Genomic DNA, 27,873 nt, shown 5'->3' with positions numbered 1-27,873 from the left:
TGGCTCTCTTTCTCTCTTCGCACCCCCAGCACCAGCCCGGCCAGCGGCCATCTCAGCGCCTGGCAGTGCTTCCTCCTCCTCCTCTTCGTCCTGCTTCAGCTGCCTCAACTCTGGAGGCTGCCTGGGCTTGCCTCGCAAAGTTTGCTCCTCTGTCGTGGTGGGGGCAGCTGCTGCTGCTGAGTGTGCCTCTTTTGATGGGGGCCCTCAGAGGAAGGTTGCCGGACCTCCGTGTGTGTGTGTGTGCATGCGTGCACATGTGCGCACCTGTGGGGGGCCCACCCCGTTCTGTTTAATTTCGCGGGGATCAATGGGAGCTTTTCTCCTTTGGCAAGATGATTCTTTGAGGGTTTTTTTTTAAAAAAATGTTGTGCCCTCCTCCTTCCCCCGCTAGACGGTCGCTGGTGGTCCCTCCCTTTTCCACTTCTTCGTCCTGCTGCTGCTGGTGGTGGTAGTGAAGAAGGAGCCGGAGGGGGTCGTTGCCGGCTACAAGGGCTCACGCGCCCCTCCTCCTCCTCCTTAGCTGGGCTAAGGAAACCCCTGGACAGCTTCCTCAGGCTCTTGCTCCGCTTGGCAGAAAATCTGATGTGGCCCAGCCTCACCCAGCCTCTGCCTCCAGCGGCCCCCAGGTAAATTGAGTTTGAGGCCCCTGTTCTAGAAGGTCTGGAAGGTCAAAGGCAAACTTCTGCAACTGCATATAGAAATTGTGCTCATACAGGCATTAGAGCACCATCCAGACATGTTATATGTCACCCTGGTGGGTCTGAGAATAGATCCAGAGCACCACTGGATTGCTTCTGACATGAACGAAGAAGAAAAAGCCCAAATGTCATGACTGTAAGTATAGTGTCTATACTTTAGTCAGGGAAGCAATCTTCAGTTCATTACCTGCACAAACACATACCAAGTTGTAGGCATTTCTCAGGTCAAAGACTGTGCAGGTCTTGGTTTCCTACAGACATTCCAGGAGTTCTGGAATCAAAGGCATGGGGCATTGGTTCCACGACAGAACGCAGTTCTGAGAGCCCAGCTGTCAATATATAATCTCAGTTCCCTGCTATTTCCCTCACAACAGTACCAGAAGGGCAACCAGACAGAGGGAAGGGCAACTGAATCACCACTTCAGGTTTTGGTCGAACAAGTCCTGCCACCTTGCCAGTGTTGGCAGGAAACAGAAGCACCCAACCAGCAGGGATGTACCAGGGAACAGTCAAGGGTGAGGCAACCGGTCTGTTTCTTTATTCTCAAACACAACACAGAAGCCCCGATTCTTTAAGGGCAAGGTCATGAGGGCATAAGTCACAGCTGCGAAACTTCCCCTCTGTGGTTGGCCATGTGTTTCTGAAGCAGACTCTTTTGAAGTAGATTTGCTTTTCACTCAGCTGCACAACCGTTATTCTTTGGACTCAGTTCTGCTACCCAAGCCCTCAGTATGTATAGAAAGTATGACAAATATCATTTGGCTGGTGCGTGGAAGCTGGGAGTTTGACTCCCCAGCGTATCCCCCGGTAGGAGAGGCAGCCTGTGTAGCCCTGCAAAAGTTGCAGAGTCCCGGGGTGTCCCCAGAAGGAGGAAATGCTAAGCCACTTTGGAGTACACTCTCCAGCTAGGAAACCTTGGAAAAGGTTGTCCTGCGTCAGAATTGACTCCATGACAAACAGCATGTGAACTTTATTCTCCTCGGAGGAAAGGGGAATTAAAGAAGGAAGGATCCCTTGATCAGAGGGAAGGATCCCTTGATCAGATGGAAGGATCCCTTGATCAATGCTCTTTAATATCTATAGGAGGCCACTGGGGAAGGTCATCAGGAGTTTTGGGGCTTTGTGTCACCAATATGCGGATGACACCTAGGTATCTCTCTCCTTCCATCCCTCTGCAGAGGATGCCTTCCCGTCCCTGTCCAGCGCTGCCTGGACACAGTGCTGGGATGGATGAGGGATAATAGACTGAGGGTGAATCTGGACATGACAGAAGTCCTGAGGGTGGGTGCAACTATGGAACCGTCTCCCACCCAAAATTCGCCTAACCTCTTCATTGGGAACCTTCGAAAGATCATTGAAAGTACATTTATTTAGACAGGCCTTCCCAGATCTTGAAACACCCTGATGCAATAGTGCTTTTAATAACTAACATTCAACCCCCCCACCATGCTTTTATTATGTTATTTCTTAGTATAATTTGTTTAGTAGCTCTTATATTTTCTTTGTTTGTTTTTTTATTATCCCTGTTTTTTTATGTTATTGTTTTATTACTGTTTTTGTAAACCGCCCAGAGTGGCCTTGGCAACCAGATGGGTGGTATAAAAATCAAATAAATCAATAAAAATAATAAATCAGATCTGCTTTGGGCTGTATAGGTTAGAGAGTTCAAACTTCCCTACTTACAGAACTATTTGTTTGTGGACGAAGCAAAGAGGGCATTTCTTTGTACTAAATCCAAGGGAAGCACAGGGCATCACATAACTTTCCATAGCCTGACCTACAGTAGAAGAATGGTATGTCCTTTGGGATCCTATTGAAAAGCTAGAAGGTTTAAAAGAATGAAAAAGAGTTTTAGGATTCTTAGGAAATACATAGCAATGCAATGTATGCAGCTGCCTTTCATGGCATCTGGCACCTCTAGGGTTATTAGCATCGACTCCCTCCTTTGACCTTTGGCAGTAAAAGTATTGCTACAGAGGAAGATGGATTTGTGCTTGTGCTGCTATTAGTGTTTGCATTTGAGCTTTCTGTGTCTCGGCCAAACATATTGATAAGATGTTAACAACTTCTTGGAGACAAAAAGTCTGAAGGGGCAGTTTGGACTTCCTTTAAAAGAATCCTGAGTTCAGGTGGTTGGTTGGTTCTTTTTGGGCAGTTGTCAAGGATACATTTAGCCTTCCATTAGGACTATAGCACACGGGATTTATTATATCCCAGCATGCCTTGAAAGCAGGAATTACTTAAAGTATACTTTTAAAATTTAAGGTACTACTCCAGTTGGGGGCTGTGTTATTCCTCCCCCCCCAAATACTCTTGGTTCAGAATTTAAAGACACTGCTAGCCATGATATATAGATTGAAAGGATTTTGTAATTAAAAATGACCAGCCAGCCTGTTTTGAGGCAACAGGAAAAGGCCGGGAGTGAGGGTGAGGGGTGAGAACAGTGGCCTCGAGCAGCAATTTTCAACCTTTTTATTTTTTTGGCCACAGCCACAAACACAATATGAAAGAAATATCAGTCAAATCAGGATTGTATAAGTCACATAATGAACCTTATAAGGTGGTGTGTGAAGAACTGTTTCCAGTCCGTGGCTCCCTTCAAATGTACCAGGGTCCCCCAGGGGGCCATATGGCCCCTGTTGAGGATGGCTGGCCTAGAGAATGGTCCTAATGTTTGAATTTTAAGCAAGTCTGTCTCTCTGAGCCAGTAGTTCCACACCTTGGATCTCCAGGTGTTCATGGACTACAACTCCCAGAAATCTTAGCCAACACAGCTAGTGGTGAAGGCTTCTGGGGGATGTAGCCCAAGAACATTTGGGCACCCAAGATTTGGAACCACTGTTCTAAGTAATCTGAATGGAACTCACATGCACACCAATTATATGGAAGCCATTCCTATATCATGCATATAAGAAATAAATAGGGATAACTTCTGGTTCAGTGACATGTTCATTCAATACCATAGACGTTGTGCTGGTGAATAGTGAAATGTGCAAAAGATAATGGCTTCTCCTTCTTTGCAAAAATTAGCACCCACTGCAGCATTGGGCAGACTGGCATAAAATGATGGAAAGGAGCAAAAAGAAGAGGGCCGTGTGCTGTATAGCCTGTTCTGGGTCCTCTTAGCCTTTAGGTACAATGGAAGTTGTTGTCCCATCACCAACACTGAAGATACAACTTTCACTCCAGTTGGTATCTGTACATGAAAACAGGGGGCATCACCATCTTGTTATGCATTGCAGGTGGCGGCAATATTTCTGGGACCAGCCCTTAGAAGATTTAAACAATTTTAAAAATATTTTTGAGTCCTTAAAGTATATTTTAAAAATCTGGAGTCTTTAAAAAGCCTACAACTGGCCTCAAAAAGATAGCAGTGTCGGTGCCAGGACTGTTTCCCTAGGGAGGGAACACTACAGATAGGTGCCAGCACTTATAGGCCCTTTATCTGATTACTACTCATCTCTGACAGCCGAGACTCCCAAAGAGAGACCATCAACTGATGATTTCAGGGTACGTATGTGCAGGCTGGTATCAGAGCAGGGATTGTTCTGATGGAATAGATTTAGCTAACATTAGTGAAAATGAATTTCCTGCACCATGTCTGCATGGATGCTTTGTTCCCAATAATTTGCAGAAGATAACAAATAACTGAAAAGCAGGCCCACTGAGCAATTATTACCTCCTTCAGGCTTATAAATTACTACCAGCAAAGCTGGAAATAGGTTATGGATTTCTTTTTGTCACATTCACCCTTTTAACATCAAATAATCTGTGGGAACCTTGACCACAAAGTAGGGAAGCTCACACCCTTAAATCACCAGAAATGTACTCCCTTAGACATAATAGAACTGAAAAAGAAATGTTGAATGTCAGAGATCAAGTTTCTTCCACAGGTCATGAGAAGTTCAACAAACTGGCTTGTATTTCATGTCTCTTGCAGCTGTCTAGGCATAGTTGCAATCAGTTGGAATAGAGAGACCATTTTTATTCTAGGATTATCCCATAAAAGAGGTCAACCTTTAGTCAGAGTAAACCAAAATAGAGAAACATCAGTGTGCTGTTGGATGAAAATTAGTTTGAGAGCTAAAATTACAATGCATATCAAGCTAATATCCTGCAAGGAGAAAATGCTGAAAGCACAGAGCTACACAAAGTATTCCTTCAGCCAGAATCATCCATTCACTTCCATTTGCATTGCAAAGGGGAATGGTTGGAGGCTGAAGGCTAACGTACACAATGCATCAAAATGCAGTCCAGGCAAGCCCTGCCTTTTAATTTACAAGGAAGAATGTGCATGTTTAGAGGGATTAAATCTGTATTAGTGCTACCGCATGCAGGAAGGGGAGGCTTATCCTTTCCACACTCTAGTGATTCAACAAGAAACAGATTTGTGAAATGGCCCTTTCCCTTTGACTTAATAATCTCACTGATTCTTCAATGACTTTACTTGGAAGAAAATCCCTTTGAATCCAGCGGCTCAAATCCTGTTGCTTAGTGTAGTACATAGTAACCAGAAGAGGTCCACTGAATTAGTGGGAATGTGGTGAATCAACTTCTTCATAACTTTCATTCTTTCAATAGCCTACTTTATTTGCAACTTACTGTACTAAGCCAATTTCTGATTTGATGTCCCATATACACTTCTTCTCTTTATTCCTGATGCACTGTGTACTTCCATCAAAAAATCAAATCAAATCAAATCACCTTGTAAGCTCTGACCAAAATCGTGTTTATCTTTGTCTGAAGTTACACCGGCATACGCATGTCATGCGTCACAGAGGCCAGATTTTTTCTCTCTGGTTCACCTGTTGCATGGCATGCATGGCTACATGCCTTGTGAATATCTCTCCCATCTTGCTGCGCTTCCTCTAGCGTTGCCACACACCTTCACATGGTGCACACATGGGGTTGCACAAGAGGATTTCAGCCAGTGTCTGTTTTCAAATACTGTACATCTTTTTTTCCTTTTTGCATGGTATAGTTTAAGGAAAAGAAAATGGGGAAGCTACACACACACAAAAAGACATTTTTGTAGTAGTTCAGCTTTACAAATGAGATTGCACGAAGCAGCGCACAGACGCTGTGACTTTTTATTTTTTAAGAAGCCTATTCCAATTACGGCCCTTTGAAGGAATGTTGAACACTGCATAGTGTACCTCTCGCATAAAATGAACTGCTATCCAAGGAGTGATGGATGTAAAAGTGTGTTTTTCTGTAGATAGGCAGTTACTCTTGACTCTGAGGTTTTTAGTCAGCAACAATGTAGGCAACCATTTATTTACACAGCGGCCATTTTGAATGTGCCAATATTCAGAAAGTCCCCCAGATTAGTCCTCACCTTTTCTCATTAACCGGCACTTACAGTCTCAGCTCACTCTGAGACAATAGAAGAATAAAAGGTTTCTTTACTCATAATTGAACAGATCAAACAGCAAACTGCTTTCAACAACAGACCACAGCAGTCTCTAGAGAGGGAAAACAAAGCTCAGCAGAGAGGCAGTGCTCTTTGAATTCTCAGTTCGGGAAGGAATGATTGCTTACTGCTGGATAGATTGAAAGTTAGTCCAGCCCAGAAAGGTCCCTCCCAGCCACCCCTACTAAAGGCAGCATGTGAGGTTGGAGAAACTGCAAAATTCATATACTTTCTAAGAATGAATTAGTAAAAGGTCATACTCTTTAGGATAGTCTTGAATGGAGTTACAGGACTCAAAGGATGAAATCCTGCTAAGTGTAGCAAGTTAGAACTAGAGTAGTCCCATTAAATCAATGGAATACACATATAGAATTTGACTCAGCAAATTCAGTGGGCTTTCTCTAGTTGCAATTTACTACACTATGCAACAGGATTTCAGTCCGAATGTCTTGATATAATTGGGAAAGGCAGGGGATTTCCAACATGTCATCTGCCTCTTGTAAGTACAGTTTTTCACAAGTTATTATGAGTACCTTTTTCATTGGTCACCCCTACGAAGAGACTGTGCTGCAATTTTATTCATTTTCTTAAACAAATACTCTGTTTTAAGAAGCCATTTGGGAGAATCATTGAAAATATTCAGGAGTACGTACTGCAAATTGTTATGTGTCAGGCAGGAAGTACTGAGTCTGTGTCATCTTAATCCAGTCCACATTAATGAACCAGGCAAATGAGACTGTGTAAATCAATCATCTTCACAACAGGGAGCTGAGGTTGTCAGGGTCTCTTCATTAAGGGTTCCAAGAATCTGAACAGGCAGGATAGATAGCAGACAAATTTTTTACATTATCATTCACAAAAGCTTTGTTAGCAAACACCCAGAATGCATAGCTTCCTGACAGCTTCCCCCACCCAGTGTTCAGCTGTTGCCAATTAGTACCCAGAAAGCTGTGAAATGCTGGCTATGCCTTAACATCAGTGTCTTCAATCCTTGCCTCTCCCTGTGGCAAATGGACTTCACATCTACTTCACCCTCTCCATCCTCTGATACAGTGGGGTCTTGACTTAAGAACGGCTTGAGTTAAGAACATTTTGACTTAAGAACCACTCTCATAGGAAAATATTGACTTGACTTACATACTTAGATTTGAGTTAAGAACTGAAAAAAAAAACCACATGGGAGGCAGGGAAAGTGCAAAATGTGAACTTTCAGTTAACTGTTGGCCAGTGAAAAGGGTGCCTGTCTGCTTCCTCACTCCTCCCAGTGTTTAGAGAGTGGATTGGGAGACAGTCTTCAGACTGCCTGGTACTGCATTTTCCCTGCCTTCCCTGAACCTTTCTTGACCTAAGAAAAAAGAGAAACAAAATATCCCCCTCTAGTGGTCGAAGGCAGAATAGCAGCTTCCCATTAGTTTCTATGGACGGAAAAGAGCAGATACGGATCAAATGGTTTTCAATGCATTCCTATGGGAAATGCAGATTTGACCTGAGAACTTTTTGACTTGAGAACCGCCTTCCAATACGGATTAAGTTCTCAAGTCAAGACCCCACTGTACTTCTTTCAGAAGAATCCGGACAAGAAGGAAATCTTGTGCATGGGTTGGGAAACTCTCCTTTCAGGGAGTGACTTCCCTCAAAGAATGAGGTTCATAGCTTGGGCATCTGACTGGACCTGGATCTCACCATGGAAACTCAGGTGACATCTGTGGCCTGGGTAGCCCATTTCCATCTTTGGAGGATTGCCCACTGTGTCCCTATCTAGACGCAGGGGGCACTCACGACTTTGATTCATGCACCCATAATCTCAAGAATAGACTACTGCAGTGCTCTCTATGTGGGGCTACCCTTGAGGTTGATGCGGAGACTACAACTGGTTCAGAATTTGGTGGCCAGATTAATAACTGGGGTGAAGAAATTTCAGCACATCTCCTGCTGGACAAGGGTCTCTTCAAATTGGGAGAGGCCGTGATGCAATGCCTGCCTCCAGGCTGAACACTCGGATGTCAGGGTTTCCCATCTGTTGAGGTCCATCCCTAAAGCCTTCAGATCCCGCTGGCAGATGTCCTTGTATCACAGCTGTGGTCTATCTCTGGGGCGAGTTCCCTGCACTAATTCTCCATACAGGAGGTCCTTTGGAATCCGACCATCAGCCATTCTCACGACGTGCCCAAGGTGCTGCTAGTTTTAAATATTGTCTTTTAATGATGTAAGCTGCTTTGGGTCCTTTTAAGGGGAAGTGTGGCAAAAATGAATGAATGAATGAATGAATGAATGAATGAATGAATGAATGAATGAATGAATGAATAACCCCTTAGAAGAAGGTCTACTCTAAGTGAAGTAAATGGAACAGAACTTCCAGAAGAGTGGCATGGGCTCACCAAGTCCCAGGGGCTTACTCTAGTGCAATGTACTATGCTGAGCAACAAGATTTCAGCTATTAATTATTTAATAACTGACATATATTTTAAGATATCTCAGGAAGATGTTAAAAAATTATTCCCCACCTGATTTGGGATGTTATTGTGGGCTTACTGCTGTTAGAAAACCAGACCGAGCCCAGGCCAAGCTTTACCTGTTGCAACCGACAAAGTTCTGTTTAGAAAAATTACAAGGCAAGGGTCACCACCTTTTCCACACAGACTGGACACCTTTCTCTTGAGTGGCCTCTTCTGTTTCAGGGGTTTTAAATTTATGCATTCTCAAAGGATTTCACAGCCAGGATCTGATGGTTGTTGTAGGTTTTTTGGGCTATTTGGCCGTGTTCTGGTTTTTAATGACCTAGATGTGGTAGCAAGCAGATAGAAGTTGGCCTCCCAGGAAGAGGGGATGAAAATCTGCTGGTTTCTGAGGAATGCCTTTGGCTGCAACTTCCACGCCATTGTGTGATTGTCATCAGATTAAAAGAAAGATTGGATACCACAAAGAGATGCCATCTCTGCAGCCCCACAGAAGAGTCTTTGTTCTAATTTTTGCAACGGATCGAGTCTGATGTCTTAAGAGCACCTAATCTTACACTGCTTTCAAGGCAAAAAAGAGAGCGGTTTTATGATACGAAATGGTCTTGAAAGGGAATGAAATGAATTGTTTAGTCGTTAACCCCATGGACCAGAGCATGCCAGGCCCTCCTGTCTTCCACTGCCTCCTGGAGTTGGGTCAAATTCATGTTGGTTGCTTCGCAGACACTGTCCAACCATCTCGTCCTCTGCCTTCCCTTTCTCCCCTTGTCTTCACACTTTCCCAACATCAAGGCCTTTTCCAAAGAGTCTTCTCTTCTCATGAGATGGCCAAAATATTGGAGCCTCAGCTTCAGGATCTGTCCTTCCAGTGAGCACTCAGGGTTGATTGATGAAATACATTACGTAAAGAAATAAATGAGAGTTAGTGAGCCCAGTTAGGAATAGTGTTAGGAATGGAACCATCCTTCCAGTCTCTTGTAAAGGTTACTTTGATCTAGAAGAAAACTGGTATGATGTTCCAAGGCTGATATGATGTGATGTTCACTATCTTGTCTTTTCATTTTTAAAGTGAAAACTCTAAATTGACTTCTACCAGCATTTTCTCTGGAGGCAAGGCTAGAGCTAATTTTAGTCATTCTGTAAATGAATGTTCTGTCAGTTAGTTATTTCAGTTTCAACATCATTTACCTCCCAGCTGTGCCTTTGCATTGAGCTCTTATCCTAAGGGGGTCTACATTTACAGATACAAAATGAGAATTTGTGACTGTAAATAAACTTAACGTTCTTCTTATCTGATGCCTGTGTTGTAAAAGAAGGAAGAAGTCATAGTGCTTGGGCCCATGAGACACATGTTCAGGAGTACCAAGGTGATTTTTTGCCTTGCCTCAGAGTAGGCCCATTCCATCTGGGAATTTCACAAGTCCCAGCGCTAAACCTTCCTGATTGGTTGTTCTCTGTCTGTGAGGAATGTGGCTCCAGAGTCCTGAAACATGAAAAACAGCTGGAAATGCTATGATCGGAAGAATGAGCAGACATGCTGGAGTGGAACATTTGAGGCAATTTGTACAGTCAGTCAGGCTGCTTTAGAGCATTACGAGCAGTGAGAGGTAGGGGTTGGAGATATTTTGTGAGAACATCCACAGTGACAGACTGGTATTGTATGCAAGGTCTGAGTGTTCTTTAATTGCCCAGATTTATATGAACCTGTGCTAATATACACACAACTCACAAGAATAATGAGTTAATTATTTTCCTGTCCAGGTGTTCAGAAACACAGACTACTGAGGTAGAATAGTAAATACAGATAAGAGCAGTCTGTTTTAAATAGAGGTCATGCCGTTCCTTGCTATCAGCCCAGGCAAACAACATACACATACCCCTTGTCACAAGTGAGGGTTGTCAGAGAGGTCTTGTGTTAAGAGAGCACTGTTGCTTAAAAAAATATATGGCGATCCAAGCCAGAACATTCCAGAACATATCAGATAAACCAGGAATTAAACAGTTGCTGCTAAAGCCCTCTCTGGGCAGTTCACAACATAACTATACATGCAACGATTTGCACCCCAGCAAGCTGGATACTTATTTCACTGACCTCAGAAGAATGAAAGGATGATTGTGATCATCATCACTATCATCCATTGTTTATAAAACTACTTAGTATGCTTGGAAATAGTAACTTACAAATAATGACACTGGAATGTAACTTCTCAAGCTGTGCACCTAGCACTGTACAAAAACTCTGCCCAAAGAGTCATAACCCAAAAGAACAGAAGGAGACTTGCTTTTGGCACATGCTGTATAGGTTTGCACTGCACCAAGAGGTCAGTTTGAAAATGGATTGACAAGTTGCAAGACCCTTTGATTCCAAATGTCTTGGAAGTGCATTGCACCTTCATGGAACTCATATGGCTCCCTTATTTTAAAATCTCCCAGCGCTAGCTAAAACCACTGGAGAAATAATGCTACTTTGCACATTTGATCTTAGTACAACTGTAGCTTTTGGTAGATCTAGAAGAAATACAGTCATACGGATTGTCCACTGGAGGTCACTGGTTCTTTGCAGTGATAACCCAGTCTGGCGTACATTATGTTGTTTTGAAGTAAACTGAGAAGCAACTGAGGCTGTTTCTGTAGAGACTCCTTTTAATGAGAGAAGACATTTGTAAACTGTGGGGACTTCAAAGATTTGATACGCTCCTAGCAGCATGGGAACTAAAAGTGCATGAGATCAGTGTGAGAATATGAATGGAACGATCCTAAGACATTCGAGTCATTCAGCACCATTAAAAGGGATCACACCAGAGCCAACCCTGCCATCAGGCAGAGGCAGATGCCGCAGGCACCAAATTTGATGTGTTTTGTCTAGGCAGCAAATTTAAAGTAATGTTATTGTATATTATTATATCTTTCCTGTCTCATCTGCCAGAATAGCTTGGTGAGTCTCGGGTACTAGGCGCCTCGACAGGGGGAGGGAACACCATTGGCAACTCAGCACACAGTGAAATGTCTTGTACTGACCTTAAAGCAGTGGTTCCCAACCTTGGATAACTCACGTTTCCTTGGACTGCAACTCCCAGAAACCCCGGCCAGCACAACTAATGCTGAAGGCTTCTGGGTGTTGCAGTCCAATAAAACCTTGGTTATCTAAGTTTGGGAACCACTGCCTTAGATCATACAGAGGCTGATTCTACATGATGTGTCTTTCACCATCCAGAAACAGTGCCTATATTGCTGGGATCATGTGTATAGATGCATGTGAATGTGTGAAGATACATGTGTGAAGATGAAAACTCTCAGAAAAAGGAATCTTCCATATTTTGAACCTTAGACCATCCAAACAGACACAAGAAGAACCCTTAACCTAGTGAGTATTTTATAGGCAAGTTGAACCACTAGCCTTCTATGAACATCTGCACTCTATTTTTGTACCCTTATTTCTGTTACTTGATATACATCTTGGTTTCTCATTAACTTCAGCTGCTCTATAGAGAACATGATTGAAAAACTTCCTGCCTGAGGTCTGGGTAAAGGAAAACTCAATGGTACTGCTAGAGCAGATTCAACATTTTTGAGATGCAAATTCAACACGACATAGTAAAGTCCAAACCAGACAAAGAGGGCATTTTGTATGTCGCTTTGCATGAAAAGTTGATTCTGCACCATTGAGGTTTTTTTTTTTTTTGTTAACCCATCACCTTCAAACTTTCACTGCACTCAACACAGCTTAGAAAGCTGATTTCAATGCAGCCAGGACATTTTAAGAAAATTTTTCTGTTGTGACAGAAGGATAATATTTTAGATGTACCAAAGTTACATTGGCTGTACAGAATCTTAGCAGTGAACCTATTATGAAACTACAGGTCAGTATATGTGGGCCAGGTGCACAATTCTCTTTAATATAGCGGTCCATACTTGAAATAATTTTTCCCCCAGATGTATTTGATAAACATCACAAGAATCTCGTTCTTAGATATGTTTGATCTCCTGCTGTGAAAGAAAGAAAGAATATAACTGACTGTGGATCAAATGTTAAGTTAAGAAAGGAAAGTTTACATATTTTGACTTTTTGTATGTGTACATCCCAGGTACTGCATTTCAGATGCTTTTTGTATATTTAGCAACTTAAAAGGAGGAAAACTGAGAAGCCATTGTCTAAAGGTGTCTGCTCTGAGAAACTGCACATGCAGAACATTATAGATTATCTATGTACGAAAAATTGGGTATTACTATAAACAACATTCATTAGCCCTCATTCATTTAGCATATATTTCTAAACCTACATAGAAACAGTGGCTGCAATTCTGTTGCTTAACATAGTAATTTGCACTAGGGAAGGTCCACTGAATCAGTGGGGATTTGGTAAGTCTAGTCCATATGATCCAGTGAATCAAATGGACCTACTCTAGTTGTGGCTTACCATGCTAAGAGATGATATTTCAGCCAGTGATGTCTTTCTTCTGTTGTTTACATCATTTTGACGGTATTTTTCGGTAGCTCATGAAGTAGAGGCAAGAATTTTTCACCAAGAATGCACTTACAACCTGAGTTTTTGAACAGATGGTACCAGCAGAATGTGTTTGGTATATACACATCTGCACAAATGTACATTCATATGTTTACAAGTGTGTACATATATACCTGACTTTAAAAAGCAAGGGAAGCATCAATCCAAGGAAGAGGGGGGAAAAAACTTGGAAAAATGCCAGAGAAAAAAATGGGATTTCTTGAGGCCCCAAATATTTCCTTGAGTCAGCTAAAGCTATTTTACACAAAGAGCCGCTTGAAACAGTCATTCAGTGTTTGCTGAAATACCTCCAGAGACCACCTGAAGTGAACTTCATGCTGCTGGGTTGAAATGCTGAAAGATGACTACAGGCATGAATGTTTTTCAGCTTCTCAGCATGAAGTTGTCTGTGAATTATTGTAGCAAACAAGAAGACTGTCTGTGGTGAAGAGGAGCAGCACAATCGGCCATGGCAGTAAAATCTACTCCTATCAAAAGTTGAATCCACATGTGGTCAAGGACCTTGTGAACAGCACAGACTTCTATCTCATACGAGAACATGCACAGTGGCACATTGCAGCTATGCAAATATGATCCATGAAGGCCAAATGAGATGGCCATTGTCATCCCACTTGATTCTGTTTGTATTTATCTGGATTTTATCTTACAGTAGTTTATTTTTAATATTATATGTAAACCGCCCAGAGTAGACCCGTTCTAGTGGGCGGTATATAAATCTCAGTTAGGCATCCTTCAGTCTCGAAAGACTATGGTACCGTGTTCTGTATGGAGGACTTGGAATAGCGTCTGGTGTGGCTGAGAAGGCCAATTAGAGAGTGACCATCCCTTCCACACTGAAGACAAATACAATCTGTCCCCTGTCCAGCTCCCTGATTTTGCCGCTTTTGTGACTTCCTCTTTGCCTCGGCTTGCTGGACAAGGGTCTCTTCAAAATGGGAGAGGCCATGATGCAACACCTGCCTCCAGGCTGAATGCTCAGATGTCAGGGTCTCCCATCTGTTGAAGTCCATTCCTAAGGCCTTCAGATCCCGCTTGCAGATGTCCTTGTATCACAGCTGTGGTCTCCCTCTGGGGCGATTTCCTTGCACTAATTCTCCATACAGGAATCCTTTGGAATCCGACCATCAGTCATTCTCACAACATGCCCAAGCCAACGTAGACGTCACTGTTTTAGTAATGTATATATGCTAAAAATTCCAGCTCGTTCTAGGACTACTCTGTTTGGAACTTTGTCCTGACAGGTGATACCAAAAATCCGTTGGAGGCAATGCACATGGAAAGTGTTAGCTTTCTCTCCTGTCATGCACAAAGGGTCCAGGACTCACTGCAGTACAGGAGTGTGCTCAGGACACAGGCTCTATAGACCTGGATCTTGATATACTGTAACTGTATATCGTCAGCTTCTTATTGAGCCATAAGAGAGAAGGTCTGATGTGCAAAAGCTGGCATGTACTTCAATGTAACCTTAAGTTAAAATCTATATAGTTTTGCCAGTTGTTATGTTTTAATAAAGATCTTATTTTTATATTTCAAGCTTAAAACCATTTGGGCTCCTATGATTTGGACTTAAGGCAAGCCTAGTAAAAATAAGGGCAGTTTAAAGGTGATCCACGGGGTAGAGGTGGTCACACCTCTCTACTAACCTGCTGCCCTTGGGGGCAACGGAAAACATTAACCCATTGCCAGTGTTGAAGTATAATTCAAAGCCAGCCCAGGTTGCTTTCTGTACATTGAAATGTGGGGCGGGGAGAGAGTTATGTTTGCCTCAGGCAGCGAAATTTCTCAAGCTGATCCTCTCTTTAACTCAGAATGTTAAAAGGAAAAATGCCCAGCCTGCTGCGTAACGAATGTTGGGCATTTTGGCTTGAGAAAACCCAAGCCCAAAACAAATATGGAAATAATTTGATGAATGACTTTGTTTTGTTTTTTGCTATATGGCTCTCTATGTTTTTCTGAACTAATCACAGCATAAAGGATAGTTTGCTTACCATGGAGGGCAGTAGCAGCTGAGTTCCATCTTCCCCAGCTTTTTCATGTTTTAGGACTGAAATTCTTTTGCTGTACAAAATAAACATTAACATTATCTTGTTGTCGGTGTGTCTCTTGAAGTAGCATCTCATTTTGTTTTTAAAGTAAAATCAAACAGAGGTTCCCTGTGAGCTGGCTGAAGATCACAGCATGCACATAGGGACTATTTAATCCCTCCCTCAGTGTGATCCTGAAAACTCTGCATGGCGAATAGCAAAAGTAAAAGAATAAAGCCCACTAGCATAATTTAATATAGTTTGACTAGCTTCACACAGCTTGGAAAACTTATTTGTTGGATTATGACTCCCATATTCTCATATTCCCCCAGAAATTATGAGAAATTATGAAATTGAGAAATTATGAAATCCTATTATAAGGCAAAACCAACAGCCTGTGGTTTTCAAAAAAGAATGGTTGAAATTTGGAAAAGGAAACACTCAAGTAGAGACATAACTAAACAACAATTAATGGACCAGAGAAGGTTTATCATCTGGAGTAAAGTGTTTTCAGAGCTGGAATCGCAAGAACTAGAAAAGATGGAAAAAGAAAAATCAACACAGAACAATGACCATATTATGGAAGACAAATGGAAGGCAGAGGTAGACAGGATAGTGGAAGAAAATATATAAATAGAGGAACAAATTATGGAACAACCCAGAAATTATGAGTTGATAGAACAGCAAACATCAATGAGGGAAAAAATAGTAACCCATATAATGTGTTTCTTCCAGAGGTGAGATGTTTCGATTGCCAGGGGCAAGATTCCTTGAAGTGCATCATTTTGATTAGGGAAGTAGCTGTTTTTCTCCATTGCAGGGAGAACAGTCTTGAGGGAACTTTAAAATGCAGGTGTTTTATTTGGCATGAGCTTTCCTTGGCTGCAGCCCATTAATGGCTTAAACCTTTTTGCTTAACATCATAAGTCACACTAGAGCAAGGCCATTGAGTTGGTGGCGATCTGGTGAGTCAAATCCTCTGTAAGTTCTGTTGATTCAAATGGGCCTACTCAAGTTGTGGCTTACCATGCTAAAGTGAATTGCAGCTGAAAAAGTGGGCTGTAGTCCAAACAGAAGCTTAAGATGAATCAACTTCCTTAGCCTTTGCAGTGCCACACAACTTTCTGTCATTTTAACCGGCCCTGTTTTGCAGTCTACAGGGGTGTCAGCTTACTCTTTTGTGCGTGTGTGGTTGTGAGGCTGAAACCAAGACTGAAACAAAAGTGCCAATGTGACAATCACTTTATGATCATGGACAGCTATTCCTCAACAGAGCCTAAGTTACTATTTATTTATTTCTTCCATTTGTATCCCACCTTTCCTCCAAGCAGCTCAAGGAGGTAGTGCACACAAACTCCCCACCCTTGTTTGTCCTTATTCACAGCTGTCCTGTCAGGTTGGTTAAGTTAAGGGATCATAACTGGCCCAAGGTCTCCCAGTGAGCTTCATAGTCAAGTGGGTTGTAGGTGAACATTTTAACCATGGTACCACAACTGAGGTTTGACAGGATTGTTGTAAAATAAGTAATCTCAATATCTGCTACCTTAAAGAAACATCAGGATACATACAGTATATATTTAAAAAAACTTATCTCTTTTAAGTGGGCATGATGTCACATGAAGGAGCACCATGACAACCTCATTCCCAGACTGATGACATATCTGTGCTGATTCTCATCTGCGGTGTTTTGACTGACAGAAGCAGGTACAGGTGGACACAGCGCCTTTCTCAGCATTACTGGCCCTTGGATTTCTGCCAGAACACATAGGACTTATCTTGATCCAGCCTCAGCCTATCTGGGTCATTCTAGGTGCAGCCTGAATGTCACATAGTTCTAAGATTATATCCTTCCCTAGCCAACCTGGAAACAAACAGGCCAGCCTCAGCTGAGGGAAGAAGACAGTGTGAAGCCCCGGGCAACACAGTCAATTTGGAAAGGATGCACAACAGGAATATTTGGAGGAAGGGGGAGTCCTTGGACCATAGTGAAATAACCACAGGGGTTCCAAATTATGCTCACAAGGAATAACTGCTGAAATGTTGTCTATATTTATGGGATCCCTAGTAGTGGTCATTGTTACCCCAAAATTAAATGCCCCTCTTACCTTTCATGTTAGTGTCCCAACAGTCCACGCAAATCAGGGTCCTTCAAATCCCTCTGGGGGCAGACAAAAAGACATTTTCTGTGTCTGCTTTCAAATGCTGATTATCTTTCTATTTCACAGAAGTCTTTTGAATAATTGCTATTTTAGCATCAATTTGTGAATGGTTCTTTTAAGCATCGTCTTATGGATAGCTAGTAGTTTAGCTTCAGTATGTAGTATACCGAAATGGTAAAGTACCTGGAACTAATGGGATAGCAGATAGAATTAGTTTAGATAAAAAAATAAATGTTTTTTCTTAAGAGACTCTCCCACACACATTGTGTGCCTCCTATAATTTCGCTGTTGATAGACTTCATTCTTGAACTGTTCTCTGTATTAAGAACCTTTCCACTCTCCAATTATTCTTTTTCCTTACATTTGTTATTAATCTCATAATGCATTTCAGAGAAGTCACTGTTTATTTTTTTTTTAATAAGGCAGTAATTATTTCTGAGAACAGGGTCTCCTGCTGTGTCCTTTTCTTTCTGTGTCCTTGGTATACCTACTTTAATTGTACACCTGTAAATCAACAAATTATTATGCAGTAAATATATCTGATCTTCAGTGTTCTTTCTTCTGAAGGTAACTGACCCCATTGTCTACCTAGGGCATCTTACTGCTAGGAGGAGGAAGTCAAAATGGTGGGCAGGATCTAGATTTAGTCAGAGTAGATCTGCTGAGATCAATAGGATGTAAGTTATTTGTTTGTTTGTTTGTTAGTAATGGTTGGATAGCTCAGAGTGTTACAAACCCTGGCTGCAAACCAAGGGTTTGGAAGTTCAGTTCTCCACTGCACCTTTTTGAAGAAGAGCCATGCTATGCGGCCTTGGGCAAGCTGCAAGTCCCAAATTTTCCCCGGAAGAGGGGAATGGTTCTGAATACTTTATATCTAGAAAACTGAGAAGGGTTGCCATAACCAACTTGACAGCATATAATTATTATTTTTATTATTAATTATGACTGCTTTAAGTCCTATTGGCCAGAATCCTGTTTACTTCACAATTGGGAAGTGAAATCACATATTTTTTTCCTTTCCACTTGAAGTTGCTGTGATTGCAAAATCAGATGCATGACCAATCATGCACCTGCATGTATGAAGAAAAATTTATACATGCTTTTTTTTCCTCCCAATTCAATTATGGCCATTAATTTGAAGGGTTCTGCTGTAAGTGTGAATAGGTTTGGCTTCAGCTGACTAAATATACAGTCCTGGCCAGCCCAACCTGAAAGAGCCATTTTACTCATAAAAACTGGTTTGAGTTGCCATAGGTACATGGGCCAGTTGCACCCTCCTTGACGAACATGTGAGGAAATGTTAGTCATTTGATTTTATTACTGTTTTTAATGTTATATTTGTGTAATTCTTTTTAAATATTTGCATATCTACTGTTTTTAGCTTCTACACATTGTCTTTTTAATGAAGTAAGCTGCCTTGATATTTTAAGAAGAAAAGCGGGATAAAAATATTTTAAATAAATAAATAATTTTGAGTGCCTTGCTGTTGAAATGGTCTTAAATCCCACTCCTGACAGTTATCAGGGGGTGGGGTGGGGTGGGTCCTTTGTACTAGCATTAGAGACTGCTTTAACACCTTTTAGAATGTTGTGGAAGGGACCACAGATGAGCCTGCTCTGCTCACATCCAGCAGGTCTCCTCAGTCAGGAAGGGCTGTGATATCACACGAACAGGACAGGTATGTTCTGTCATTGATTGAATGGGAAGTAGTGGTGTGCTGAGCCAGTGCAGGGGAAACTGACAGACTGGATTTGCTCTGCTGGAAAGAATCCAGCTCCTGCCATTTAGGATTACAGACTTAACAACAAGAGAAGCTAGTCATGTTGGCCATAAAAACAAATCTGTTATCCACATTGGTGTAACACCTTTATTAGGCCAGCACAAGGAACACTACAGAAAGCCTTGCCACTAGTGAAAATAAGTGGTACGGATATCTGTCAGAAAAATGGTTGTTGCCCTTAGGCTTCTGGCTTTGTCATTCATCACCACTGTTCTCTGACAGCATCAAGGAGCTTTGGGGGGATGGGGGTTGGGTAGGTAGAGGAGAAAATGCTTATTCTACCAGAGTACACTGTGAAAACGCAATCATCAATGCAGAATGCAACTTGCTTGCATGCAACAGAGAACTCCAGCTGTTACCCTGGTAACCAGCCAATGATTAGTCAGCATTATCTTTGTGAACATGGTATTTTAAATTTCATTATTTCATATTTTTCGTGAATATTTAAATACATTTTAATAGCTTACTTTCTTTTCAGCTATTTAGTATTTTCATGAAATAGAAAGGAAAAAGGGGACAGCATTCCAGAATTGTACCAGAAAAAATTATTACAACTGCAGGAAAGCATAGAGTATTCAGTATTTCCTTTATTATTTTTCTTGTTTTGGGAGAAAAGAAAACATCCCCACTTAGCTATATATCTCAGCTGAATATGTCCCAAAGACTTTTAAAGTGGAAAATATTTTTAGAAGTTTAGAAGATACTTGAAACCGCAGGTCTATCATAGATAAGTTTGGTTTCTTCCAATGTTTTTCAGGCAATATCTAAGCCATGATAAGCAATATGACTGATGATATGATCTGAGGAACCTCATGGTGCAATGGTTAAACTGCAGTACTGCAGTGAAGGCTCTGCTCATGACCTAAATTTGATACTGGGCTCAGGTAGCCAGCTTGATGTTGACTTTGCCTTCTATCCTATCAACGCCAGTAAACTGAGTACCCAGCTTACGGGTGGGGGGCCAATATGTAGCTTGCATAATTACCATATTTTTCAGTGTATAAGACTATACTTTTGTTTTAAAATTTCAGACTAAAAATTGAGGGTTGTCTTATACACAGAAGTAAGCTGAGGAGAGTACAAAAACAAGTGGAGGGGAAAGTAGGGATCAAATTGTTCCTGCAGGGCTTTGATCCCTGTTTTCCCCTCCACTTGCTAATCCTTAGCAAAAGGAAAGCAGGGATCAAAGTGCTGCAGGATCGCTTTGATCCCTGCTTTCTCCTCTGCTTGCTAAGTCCCATGGGGCTTAACAAAAGGAGGGGGGAAAGAAAGCAATCTTGTGGCTGTATAGGGGAGAAAGGGACCAAAGTTATCTTGCAGTTGCGGGATTGCTTTGATCCCTTTCCCCCTCCTTTTGCTAAGCCCCACAGGGCTTAACACGAAGGTAGAAAGCAGGGATCAAAGCGATCCTACAGCGCTTTGATCCCTTTCCCCCTACACTTGCTAAGCCGCACTTAGATTTCTTAATTTTGAGTTAGAAAAGGGGGGTGTCTTATACACAGAAAAATATGGGAAAATTGTGAACGACTCAGAGAGTGCTTTAAGTGCTATGGGGCTGTATGTAAGCAACACACTTTGCTTTGCTTTGATAATCCTAACAATATCTTTTGAAAAATGTGCAATTTCCATGACAACCAGATGTGTCCAAAGAAATACTGCATGCTGCTGCTGCTGCTCCTCTCCTCTTCTTCTTCTCCAAGAATGTACACCGGCATGGTAATAAGGACACTGGATGTGGCATCTCAGACATAATTATGTTGTGGTCCATCCAAGCCTGCTTCTTCAACCAGTAAGTTCCCCCTGCATTTCTTTCCCCATGTATTTTTATCTTGAATGATCAGCTGTCACAAGGTGTACTTCTCATTTCTTACTATATGACTGAATATTCTAGCTTTCTGCTTTTTATGAGTTTTATAATTTCTTGGTCCTTACTTGTTCTTCTTTGCTGGACACCATCTTGATCCAAGAAATCCTGTTGCCTAGTTATCCCAGTCAAAGGGAAATGGTGTAACTTACCGTGGGATACTGTCATGAATTAATAAGCGCTCACTTAGCTTCCTTATTATTCACTGACCAGGTAGCTTGGCGCTTAATCAGGAATTCAAGTGGGGACTTGCTCATTAGCATTAATTTGCCACTGTAAGTCACATCATTTCCCTTCTGCTCGTGTAACTGTGCAACAGAATTTTATACTTGTGTTAATAGTCCATGGTTCCGTTCCTTGTCAAAATTAAAATATGTACTGCTGTACTAGGTGCACTCTCAAAACTAAACTTTTGTTGTGTGTTGCACTCTTCATCTTAATGAAGCTGTTCCAAACTATGTGCTGTATATTCTGATGTTTATTGCATGGCCATGATCCCAGTGCTCATCTCACCAAAGTCTAAGCTAGCTATATTTGTCAAGATGCTCCATACTTTGAATCTTTAACTGTATTTCTTGGGCTGCTTGCTTTATATTGATCAACATGAAGCTGGTTTTCTTAACATTTCTTTTAAGATCCTGTTCATTATTTACTCCACTGGCTTTATTGAGTACCAGCATGAACTGGTCACACCATCTCTTTTTGTAATTTTTGAAATCTGTAATACATATACACACTATTTTTAAAATTGCTCTCATCCAGCTTTATAGCTGCAGTGTAGCTTTGTGGGGAGGGGCACAGGCTTGGAACTAAATAAACTGTCAGATTTAAGTAAGTATTCAGTAATCTCTGGTTCCTTCATGGTGGCCTTCATTAGGTCAACATACAAGTCTATTAGAGTCAAGCCACAGGGTGCCTCCACATTGTGTTCTGCTGTCCTGGAAGACTGGGGAGGTGGATAACAGGACTGCTAGAGTGTTATCCCACATATGTTCAGATGGTGTTCCTCCACAGCAAGCATCTTGTCATACGTCTCTGGATGTTCCTCGAAATGTGGATGGCCTTAGGGCCTCCATCTCCATAGGAACCACTGTTGCCATGGTGAAGAAGATCTAAGAAACCTGCAAGTCACTCCTGGAGAATGGGAAAATAGCATTTTTAGAGACTTGCTCTTTCCACTCCCTGTATAGCCCCTGGCCTCTTGCTTAAAAATGGAGGTGTTTCACTAAAGTTATTCTTCTACCATCTCAAGCCCTCAGCTTTCTCTTTTCTGAGGCAGCATCAAGGTTGTAGAATGCACTCCCTTCAGAGCTGTGAGAAATTTCCTCTCTCACTGCTTTTAGGAAGTGGGAGATGATGCTTCTTTTAATAATATGGGTTGATGTATTGCCATTATTTTTAAAATTATTTCTATACTGAATTAATGTGTGTCTGTCCTGTTTGGTTTTGTCTGATTGTGATGCTTCTACAGTTAAATTGTTTTAAGCTCTTTTTTTGCTGGAGATGTGGACAAGACACAGGTATCTTTTTCCATATGTGGTGGGAGTGTGATGTAATACTGGAATTTTGGAAGTCGTAGTTTCCCTGTCAACACAGAGAGTTGGGCAGTGGAGGGGTGAGGAGGAGCCACTGTTCATCCCAACGTATAACCCATCCCGAGCTCCATAGAATGTTTCTGCCACTGTCTGGATAACAACCTTGAATATGCCAAAATGGGGGGGGGGGGAGTTTGATAGACTGACCGATGAGAGAAGGAAAAGAGTAGATGGTAGAAGGATTTAGCTGGGTCGGAACAGATCTAATCATGTTGATTCTATTTTCTGTGCATTTGTTTTCTTTGTTCTTCAGATAAACATCTTGTCTGTTGCTAACCATGGTAATTGGCAGTGAACCCTCCGATCAAAAGAATTTGAGTACTTACCTGACACTGTACCTATGCAATGCTGTGTTTTAGCACAGAATGACTGAATGTCAGACTAGACCATAGGCTTGACACATATTTAAAACAGTGTTTCCTAAATGGTGAAAGACATCTGTTTGTCCAAAAAGATGCTTTCTCATCCACAACTTGCGTTCCACTATAGCATGCTTTATGGTTCGCCATTAGAGGAAAAAAGAAAAAGGAAAGAAAATCCACAGACTTATTTGGCAAGCATTGCAGTCCTATTGTCAGAAGAGACAACATGGTAATTTCAAGGATGATGTAATCTTCTTAGTGTACAATTTGATGCATATGGGGCAAGACTGAGGCAGGTAAGCAGGCCCTTCCTAAACTATTTTAAAATTGAAACATTTCCATTACACTACCAATGTATTGCTTGACTTCTGTGCATGTAGTAGAATAGAATTTGTCTGGCATCTTTTATTTACACCTAGCAGGGGGAAATTCCGAGCTGCTGAATTTGCCAGACCACCATTGTTGAAGAGTTGACTAATGGGAACATATTTTTAGATGAGTTATGGGTCTCTCTATTTCTCTTTCTGTGGTTTTTGGAAAGATTTAAGCAGTGGAATATGGTATTGTCCTAACAATATTTTATACCTTGTTCATATATGGCTGAGCTACTAGATTTACTACTAGTGTAGCATAGCCAAGGGTATTTTTTGGTTTAACACATGAAGAGATGTTCTGCCTTAAATAGAAGCAGCAGGACATGCATCAAGCTATGAAATGAAAACCATTGGTTGGATGCCTTCCACAAACTTGGTCCAGTTATCTAATGCAGTGGTTCTCAAACTGCAGTCCCCAGATGTTCTTGGACTTTTACTACTATCTTCACCAGAGATCTACTTATGCTGTGATCAACACCTGCTACTTCCTGCTCTTCTTTCCAATTAACAGAGTGGAAACTGCCATATCCACAGTCTGAATACTGATCTTCCTCCTTCTAAGAAAGGCTTCTACTCATCAATGTCTTTAACTCTTCAATTCTTTATATCGTTTTTTCCACTCTCTTCCACTATCACTACCACATTGATGACTCACATGCCATTAATCTACCCGGCATATCATCTCAAGTGATGCATGCATTTTGACTGTTATTGGCGATGGGTGCATCACAGAATTCAATTCCCTTGCCCCATAAAGGAAGCGGAACTACCTGTACCTCCAAGGTCTTTGTCGGTTGTTGTTTTGCAGGTTAATGAAAAACCCTTGGAAACAATGGCATCCTCTAATCATCACTTTCGGTCCTGGAAGACTGATGGAAGTGACTGTGACACCCTGTGCGTGAGCTGTGTGTGCTTTCAGCTGACTTCCTCTACCTTGTCTTCCACAGAAACAATGAAGCACTCCACCCTGAAAATCACTTTCCTGTCAAAGGTACTACAGTACCTTCCTTCCATTTGAATCAGGACATTTGTTACCTACATTTTATCAGAGTCCTTCATCTGCCTTGGAATATTTGCTGAACACCCTTGGATACTCACAGGGCACTGGCATTTTATGTTTCAAGGACATCTCCCTTTTGTCATTCTCTTCATCTGTCCTTTGTGTACTACCCAGGAACACAAAGCAAACACTCTCTAGTATTCTCATAGGAGAGCTGAAAACCAAATCTCCCTGACCTAGCAGAGGGCTCACCTGTTTGTACCATGCAGCTACACAGTCCTCACTATCCACCTTTATATAGCACTATTGTTTGGATGCCAAGACCTGGGCGAAAGCTTTTTCTGTTATCAAGTCTCACTTGACACCTGCTTCCTCTCATAAGATCACTTTTCAGTCTCCCATACATGTGAATCACAGGAACCAGGAAGAAGGAGGAAAAGTTGCTTCCCTTTCACTGTGGTTCTTCCAGAGACCATTGGTGAACTCACGCAATCCTTTTTCCTTTCCTTTCCCTGTGTTGCAGCCCGTAGGCAACCTCCACAACAGCACATGGGACTTGAGGGGATTAATCTGAGGTACACTAGGTATACTTGGTGAATGTCAAGAGCTCTGTGGCTGCCCTTTTGGAAGGAGGTGCCTTCTTGTGCCTCCCCATGACTCCCCTTGGAGCTGCTCTCCTCCTCCCCCAAGATGGTGGTGAAAAACTGCCTTCCCCAGACAGGAGCCTTGGTCAGTGCCTCTCCAAATGTTGGCACAGGGCGGTGGAGGACAGATGCCTTAGGTCTGACCCCCTCCAGATCACCACAAGGCAGGCATTGCAGTGTGCCAGCTGTGGGTCATCGCTGACCGCCGTGAAATGATACCTGTGCCCTGTTTGGCAAAACGACGACTCACTGCCTTCCCCTGACTGCTGCTGGCCTGGGAAGAAGGCTGTGTGCCAGTGGTGCTGCTGGTCTGGAAGGAGGCAAGAGATGACTCTGGGGACAAGGGTGGGGGTTGGGAGGCTTGCCATGCCGTTACTGGTTCTGACTCAGAGTGAGAGGTTTCTGGATCTTCAGGAACCAGTAACTCCTCAGATTCCTCCAAGAAGAGGAGTGGCACAAAAAGAGTTTTTTGGGCACCACTAGAAGCTCTGCTTCCATGCCTGCCTGCAAGACCACTGGAGGAGGAGGAGGAACAGTGGGTGTTTGGTGTTGGTGCCACTGCCTGCCCGCAGCTTCACAGGCTTCTTCCCCTTGGATACCGCGTGGTGGAGACTGCCCTTCATTTTCACCTGCCCTATATCCCTGCCTGCCAAACCACTAAACAAATAAATGGGAGGGGAACAAAAAACTAAGAGGATCAGAGAGGGTGTAATACATTTTATTTGTTAAATCATGGCGAGGATGGAATTGAACAGATTATTTTAATTTTTTAAAAAAGAGTAATTGGGAGAAGTAATTGTACCCTAACTGTACCCAGTAATAACTAAAAGAAACACACTACCCACACACAGACACACTCCCCTCAAAGATCATCCACCCTGCCTGAATGCAACCCTCAAAATAGATTTAATTGTTTAACTAAAATGTGACCTGCCTAAAGAAAGCCCTTCCCACTCTCCCACTAATGAAAATGATATTTCTAAAGAATACATTTATTTTAAATTTAATGTGTTTTGGCTGGAGGAGCACTCTGAAGACACTCAAGCACTCAGGAAATAAATTTTGGGGAAAGGGATTCCACAGTCACACACAAATCCCCCCCCCCAGAGATCACAACACAAGCCTCCAAAAAGAAGTAGCCTAACTGAAATCTGCTAAAGAAATCCTTCCCCAAATTCCCAGTAAAATTCAAATAATAATAATGAAATGAATGAAGTAAAAAATGAATTGAATAAGAAAAATACAGTAAGTGTTTGCTGCCATAAAAGTGAAATCACATCCACAGCTAGCAAGCAGCAATAAACTGTTCTCACTCTCAAGAGAATCAGAAGTGGGAAATGGCTGCAGGGAAAAGCCTCTGAAAAAGGTGCACTTCCACAGCCCTTTCACCAGTGCTATTGGTGCCAATCCAGGATCTCCTGATCGGCCAGAGTTTCTGATTGGCACCAGCAAGCTCAGAGATGGCACAGAGAAGCCCCCAAAAGGGTAACAGATATAGATGAATATTGATGAATAAAACCAAGAAAATATCAATCACATCGTATTTGTTGGATCTTCAAAACCGATGAATATGAATTGATGAATATATGATAAATTGGCAATATTTATCAAAAGTTGTGATTCATTTTTATATTTGTCCCCATCTCTTTTAGTCTTTTGTTTCTGATCATGGGGCATTCTTGGCAAAGATACTGGAGTAGCTTGCCAGTTCCTGCTCCAGGTGGATTGCATTTAGTCGGAACTCTCCACTATGACCTGTCCGTCTTGGGTGTCCCTGCACGGCATAGCCCATAGCTTTTCTGAGTTACTCAAGCCCCTTCACCACGACAAGGCAGCAATCCATGAAGGGGCAGCAATCCATGAAGGGGGCAGCAATCCATGAAGGGAAGTGAGAGCTGGACCATAAAGAAAGCAGACCGCCGAAGAACTGATGCCTTTGAATTGTGGTGCTGGAGGAGACTCTTGAGAGTCCCCTGGGCTGCAAGGAGAACAAACCTATCAATTCTAAAGGAAATCAAGTCTGAGTGCTCACTGGAAGGACAGATCCTGAAGCTGAGGCTCCAGTACTTTGGCCATCTAATGAGAAGAAAAGACTCCCTGGAAAAGACCCTGATGTTGGGAAAGTGTGATGGCAAGAGGAGAAAGGGACGACCGAGGCTGAGATGGCTGGACAGTGTCTGCGAAGCAACCAACATGAATTTGACACAACTCCGGGAGGCAGTAGAAGATAGGAGGGCCTGGCGTGCTCTGGTCCATGGGGTCACGAAGAGTCAGACACAACTAAACAACTAAACAACAACAACCCCATCTCTAATATCAATGTTGGAAAGCATGGTATCAAAAAAGTGAAGGAGAGTGATGGGTGGGTTAAACAAGGAGGGAAAGGGAGGGAGAATGGAGAAGGCAGGGAGAGAGAGCAGAGATGATAGGTAAAAGGGAGTGAGACCTTGAGGGGCCAGTATCTCATCAATCTATTAAAATTCCACAATGATTCAGCCCAGCCTTTGAATGACCAGGGATTGCATACAGTGCGAACAAGCCCTTCAGTATGTTGTATTTACATTCAATAGATTATCCTGCAGGACTGGGGAATGTCTGTCCTCCAGATGTTTTTGGATTTCATTTTCCATAGCCAGAAGAGCCAGTGGGAAGGATGGTTGGCGTCTCACAACATCTGGAGGACCATCATTTCCCACTCTTTCTTGACACCTTTTATTTTATTTTATTTTATTTGTACCCCACCCATTTGGTCCTACGACCACTCTAGGTGGCTACCTCATTTCCTGAAGACTGTCACATGAGTTAAAGACTGCATCCTCCTTCGGATTTTTCAGTCTATCAGGCCTTTCTCTGGCTTCTTTGCTCTGGCAAAGGCACAAAGTCAACACGACAAGCAGTTTATTTTACTTATAGAACCACTACTATACAATATAAAGTACTATGAATATTTAAACACTGGCTGCCTAGTCATCTTCCATT

The 27,873-nt window shown here is 42.2% G+C and overlaps 1 long non-coding RNA gene across 1 annotated transcript in view; it reads left to right on the top strand.

The window, feature by feature from the left end:
- The first annotated feature begins 1,205 nt into the window (after positions 1-1,205).
- Positions 1,206-27,873, top strand: part of LOC144586282 (uncharacterized) — a 33,115-nt gene continuing 6,447 nt past the window's right edge. The window contains exon 1 of the long non-coding RNA XR_013541016.1: positions 1,206-23,172. This is a non-coding gene — a long non-coding RNA (uncharacterized LOC144586282). The remainder of the gene's footprint in view (positions 23,173-27,873) is intronic.

This window comes from Pogona vitticeps, chromosome 2 (assembly GCF_051106095.1).
Source record: "Pogona vitticeps strain Pit_001003342236 chromosome 2, PviZW2.1, whole genome shotgun sequence".
NCBI lineage: Eukaryota > Metazoa > Chordata > Lepidosauria > Squamata > Agamidae > Pogona > Pogona vitticeps.
Note: the sequence above shows the minus strand (reverse complement) of the source record. Positions and strands in the feature narration are given on the sequence as shown.